The sequence below is a fragment of the Macrosteles quadrilineatus genome, unplaced genomic scaffold, assembly GCF_028750875.1.
Source record: "Macrosteles quadrilineatus isolate MER2022 unplaced genomic scaffold, UCM_ALF_1.0 Scaffold_3__2_contigs__length_128488019, whole genome shotgun sequence".
NCBI lineage: Eukaryota > Metazoa > Arthropoda > Insecta > Hemiptera > Cicadellidae > Macrosteles > Macrosteles quadrilineatus.
This window is the reverse complement of record NW_026542596.1, coordinates 88,112,718-88,119,347: the sequence shown is the minus strand read 5'-3', so window position 1 is coordinate 88,119,347 and position 6,630 is coordinate 88,112,718.

Sequence of the window (6,630 nt, the reverse complement as noted above, 5' to 3'; positions counted from 1 at the left end):
TAGGATACTGCAATTAGACAAACCATCCTTTTATGAAATCGTGTTCAGTTGTGGTTACGTTTGGGGGTGCCTATATCAGCGCCCCCAAACGTGAAAATATCACTTTTATTTCAACTATGAATATATTGTAGTTTAAATTAACTAACATGGGAAATTACGATGTACATTTATTCAATGAGGGTGGGCAATTATCAAGGATAGAACTGATAACGGTATGGATAATAAACATTGACAATTACGTCATTAGCTTCACTAGCGTGTTTACTTTTTATATTCCTGCTACATACATGTGACCAGTTCTTTTTTTCAAATGAATGTTATTTGAACCAAACAGCTGTTTCAAAACAAACTGTTATTTTTTTTACTTTTCTTTGTTTACACTTATTTATTTAGCAATTAATGCAGTGAAATTGATATAAAGGATAGGTGTGACGGTTAGTTTTGATGTTAGGACACCAATTCAATTCAATTCAATTCAATTATTTAAGATGGGGACGCCACTATGTGCGTATTTTAACCCAAATATGAGTGAAGGATGAGCGTAGGATGAGTGGCGCGATCTTGTAGTCTTGTTAGTGACTAAGGCCGACATGTTCCTTAGACACAGCTGTTAATTAATAGCCCATACAGCTAATGGAAACTAAGGGACCTACAGTTTATAGTGGAATCCGAACCACCAAAGTTAAATTATGTGTAATTTTATTGGATATTATCGTTTTATTTTAGGTCGTTTCAATTCAGACCTACTGGGAATTGTGTATAGTAGTTGTATTGTGGTGATAATAATTATGGAAGAGGCAGGTATGCTATGGAAGGTGGTATCGTTGACTAGGTCTATACACTTCTCAATTGACTATTACTCTCTCTACTGTAGGCTACTTATAATCAGTGTGCGTCTGTGCGAATCGGCTGCAAATCTCACTTCAACGCCTTTCACATAGTAAAAAAATTACAGAATTGCTGTTTTATTGTAAAATTATCGGATTTAAAATGCATATCGTATAGGCCTATGATGGAATAAAAACATATTTGGTCACACAACATTTGTTTACAAAATGATTTTTCACATTAAAACTGCAAGAAACTTTGTCTTTATATGAGTAAACTAGCTGATCTGAATTGTACACGGTTTTAACTGACTACTGAATTCCCGTACGTAGGACGGGCTAACACCTCGTTTACTATAATCTTGTCGGAGCCATCATGATGCACCGTATGTTGTAAAGGGCCAGGGTATGAATCACTTGTAATAATTGGCCAAGTAATGCCCATATTCCTGACCAATCGCTCTGACCTCGTGCCTGGGATTTATTTTAAAATTTAAATGTTTGGCTTTTTATTTAATTTGACTCTCAGACTCTGGGCTGAATGTTTTGAACATAAGTACATTATACTTAATCATTGTTACAACTTAGATCATCTCTTGGAGCTGGCTGAAAAATAGAAAAGCCAGACGAAAAAAATACAATCCAAGGAAATAGATCAAACTCTAAGTCAGTAAATGACAGATAAAGCAATACAACCCCAAGTGTAACCCCACCATTCTTGTGTATAAAACTGATTTATGATTTTCTTAAAAATCTTAAATCTCGGTCTTAATGCTTTTTACAAGAACTAAAATTTAATTTAACTAAGAAAAAGAAATACCTTAACTGCAAGCATTGACTATTGGATACTGAAGCTACAAGTTAAAATCAATGAAATGATTAATTAATTTGTTCATTATACTATAGGTTTTAAAAATGGATTACCGATCAGATCCATTCCACTCTAAAATTTCTCTTTCATAAGAACCAAATCAAATATTTCTTTATGATGTCAAACATATTAATAGTATATTCCATAGGTATATATAGTCAATGATTCCATCCAGGGGCGTCACAAGAAAAATAATGGGGTAGGAGACGCTTTGAATTTCATAACTATTTTACGTGGACTTCCCAACTATATTGAATGAACTTCCCATCCCAGCTATATTACACGGATTTACCAACTGTACTAATCAGATTTTCTAACTAATTAATATTCGGTTTGAACAGTAAGAAGGCTATTTGCCACAAATAACAAGAAATAAAGGTTTATATCACATTGAGTTGATTGTCAAGCGTCTCAACAAATTTGTACACTATAGGCCTACTGATACATTAAGTTTACAGTCTCCTAAAATAAGTTAAAAAACACTTATGAGGCTTTCCACGTGTAGCTAAAAAAATCCATTAAAAAGCCGTCAATTACTGTGTAGTACTACAAATACGTTACGTACCAGTTATCCAACATTTGAAATTTCCAACAGGTTTTTTTTTACTTTAATTATTATAAAGGGTGGATGTCTGCTTAGTTTGAAAATACCTAAACCTTTAAGTAGACAGTTTAATGAGAGTTTCTTCCCAAAATCTCAACTCAACATACCTTCAAATACCCAAAAATTTTCAACTGTTACATTTTTCAAAGATGATTGGTGTGCCCCCCCCCCCCTTTACGTGACGCCCCTGATTTTATTACTAGGGCGTAAGGCGTAAGTAACTCTTTTCGACCCGAGCTCAAGTTTAACGATCGAGGCGATGATTAAACCGTTGACTGTAAATCCTCAAGTTAAACGATCGGCCGGAAAATGATAGCTATGGTTGAAAACTTATTGCCCGTGCGAGAAACTATATTTTCGTCATATTGCATAATTAATTAACAAACTAAGCTAGAAAAGGAAAATACTTGTCATGTAAAGATGACCTCTCAGAACGACTTCCAGCTTGTTTTCGATTCTGCTAATGTAAATAAGTAGGTACCGTAGCTGTTTAGCAAGTGATTCAACCATTTTGTTTATTACTATGGTGTTTATTTATTTATTTATTGCCAACGGATTTCACCAACTTACAATAATAAATTACGATATAGTGGTGTTGTTGGGTCTACTGTACATTATACAATCGATATGACGAACTAATGACAAGAATGCAACAATAATAAGCTAGAACCATTGACTATACAGAAGCTAGAACCATAGACTAACCAGTATGTTTTATCCAGTTTAATCTATGCTAAAACAAAACCTAACCAAAAATTAATCAAACGATTTCAATCCATGCGATTGCTTACAATCGAAATTTACAACTGTTTACAACAGCTATAACTTTTTCACCACACTATGATGTTTTTGGCTGTATTACATACGTTAATTGGTGGCTGAAAGTAACGTTTTGCTGGCCAAGCCAGCTGTCATCGTAATTTGGGGACCGAGCAGGTTTTTACAGACCGGGGCCGCAAAATCAGCTGTCCGCTTACTTACTTAAAACATGAATGCATTTAACACAATCAAAATCCATAGCATTGCAATAGAATTGAGTTATTGTCACCGTTGCCTAGCAACTATTTATTTTTATTTTTGCTGATTCCTCAAATTATTTCTTCCCATAACCTTAAAGTTGTAGTTGTGTTGACTATCAGCGTGCATTATTATGGTTGTGAATAGTGGTGTGCGTACCACGGACCGAAATGGTTTTGCAGCTCTCGATCAATTTAAGAGTCTTCCTTAGTGGAAGCCATGTTGGATTTCTTCCCCATAAGAACAATGTTAACTTTGGGTCCAAATATCTCATCAGCAAATTGTCATATAATTATGGATAAGGAGTTAAATTTAAGGAATTGCGGTCCTCTAGAGATTGACGTTTTTTATTTCACAATTTTTAATTTTTATAATGAATAATTGATTATTAATTAGCTTAAAATTAAGCTAATTATTGAAAGGAAATGAAAATGGATTTTCGAAATTCAAAAACCTCAGTCACGAGTCTATTATTTTAAAAATACAAATTATAAATTTCAAAGCTATATCTTAACAAATAACGCCGTTACGTGTCCACAAATGATGTAATGTTTAACATTGTTCTTATGGGGAAGAAATCCAACATGGCTTCCACTAAGGAAGACTCTTAAGTTCTCGACTTCGTCTCGAACTTAAAAACTGTCTCGAGCCGGCAAAACCTCATTTTCGGCCCTAAGTACGAAATATACTATTTCACCACACTATGATGTTTATGGCTGTATTACATACGTTAATTGGTGGCTGAAAGTTACGTTTTGCTGGCCATGCCAGCTGTTATCGTAATTTGGGGACCGAGCAGGTTTTTACAGGCCGGGGCCGCAAAATCAGCTGTCCGCTTACTTACTTGAAACATGAATGCATTTACACAATCAAAATCCATAGCAATGCAATAGAATTAATTGCGTTATTGTCACCGTTGCCTAGCAACTATTTATTTTTATTTTTGCTGATTCCTCAAATTATTTCTTCACATAACCTTAAAGTTGTGTTGACCATCAGTGTGCATTATTACAGTGTTGAATAGAGGTAATAGGGTAAAGTGTGGTGAAAAATAGCGTTCGTACCACGGACCCATTTTCGGCCCTAGGTACGAATTAAACTATTACTCCCTATGAGGTACTAAAAATGCTTTTTCCTCCATATGGAGTAAACATGCTACTTATTTAGACCCCCAACACGTATTAAAAACCACTATTTTTGCTGTAGCATGACGAAAATGTTAATTAATATGTTTCCCCAAACTGTATGATTTTTTATTATTACTGTGGAGGAGATCACCTGAGCTTTTAGTAGGGATGAAATGGTGAAAAATAATTTTAGAATAAACTAGCTGTTGTACCCGTGCTTTGCAACGGGAAGAAGACAAAAATAGAAACATTGTAATCTTTACATCTGTTCCTGTTGCATATAATAGTTACACATCCCCCAACGCTTTTAGAAACAAAATTCAACTTTTATGCCCTTAATAGAAACGTTTAAGTTATGACTTTTAAATCTGGTAAGTAGTGGATACCACCATTTCATCTCCCTTAATAACATATCTTTATATTTATTATTGACATTTTAAATTTCAATTTTGAAGTTACTACTAATAATTAAATTTAAATGAACATTTTTTTTTAATTTCACTCTTTTTTATATTAAATCACAAATCTTTCCATCTTCAGTTTCTTCACTCACAATAAATCATTAGCAAAACTAAGTCAGCTGTTATAAACTTTAGAAATATTGCTATGCCTTTTCAATACAGTCTTTTGAAATATTAAAGAAACTATTTCTATAGGTACTATACAAAATGTTAAACAAATAATTAGCATTAAAGACAGCAGACAAAACTAATATGATTATCAAAGCATAAAGGACTAAACAATTTAACAGCAAATACTGTATATGTTTCATTGCATCTCTGATTCTACTCTACAAAAATATCAACAAACAACTTAAATATACAATCCAGTTCTTTTAGTCAGTTCCATCGTCCATTGGCTTTACATTTTCACACTTACCATAAAGTAAACATAGTAACAGATATTTCATTGATTTTAGAAACAAAAGAACACTGTGTACAATATCATAAAACTGCTTAGTTTTATGATATTTTCCTTGGTTTAATTTAATCAGTGGTGTGGCAAAACACAAATAATTAATGTATCAAATAAAGTAAATTTGAACTGAAAGCTATGTTAAGATAAAATAAGAGTATTTTGTATTACCATTTGATAATTAATTATAGTTACACATATACAACAGATTTTAAAAAGCAAAAATCAACGACACAGTACAGTTTAGTTATTGATGATATTCTTTAGTTTAATTTATGCATAGGTTTAGCAAAACACAATAACTTAATTTACCTAAATGTACATATAAAAAACAATGTGATGTGCAAGTTAATCTAACACATGTTAAGGAGTTCGAATTTATTTAAAGTAGCCTCCAAATTCATATAAAACATCTATACATTGTAATTTTCATACTGTTTCCATGAAAACATATCAATAACATTATTTTCATAACTTAGACGCTTTAAAAAAATCCAAAGTAGAGCCGGAGTTGATACAGCAACGGTTATAGAATCTTTTTTTATATAATCATTTACATAGTTTTAGAATAAATAATCCATGATAAAAGGTTAAATTAAAATAAACCTACCTCATAGTTATGGAAAATATTATATTTAATTTCTTTGTATCAGCTGTCTTGAAATTGTGAAATATGCAGTTTAGCAGTTCTTCTTGTTTCATTTAAATGTCAAAGCAAATGTAAACAAACATTGTTAGTGTTCTCATCACAGCCATGGAGACCAATCAATATTTACTTTTAAAATCTTCACCTCACAACTTTTAAAGCCAAAGGGGCAAAGCCTACGGTCAGTATCGAAACGTGAATAGTCCTATAATGGTCCTTGGTTTGGTAACTATATTTTTGTAAAATTTTAGCCCAGTTTGTTCAGTAGTTTTTGCACCTATTAGTAATACACATGCAGACAGACACCATTACATTTTTATATTTTTGTAAAATTTTAGCCCAGTTTGTTCAGTAGTTTTTGCACCTATTAGTAATACACATGCAGACAGACACCATTACATTTTTATATAATAGTATGGATTTGTATTCGTCTACTTTTTAAAAACACAAATTTTCAAGAGTATTTTGAAATGTAAAAGTATTGTTAGGACGTTATAATTTGTATAATTTGTTCTGGATTAAGACGTTAGTTGCTCCGCCATCATTTTTGTGGTTTTATAATTTGATCATTGATAGTAGCTTGTAAGCAAGTTTTCATACTCATGGTGTTATTTTTACCTTAT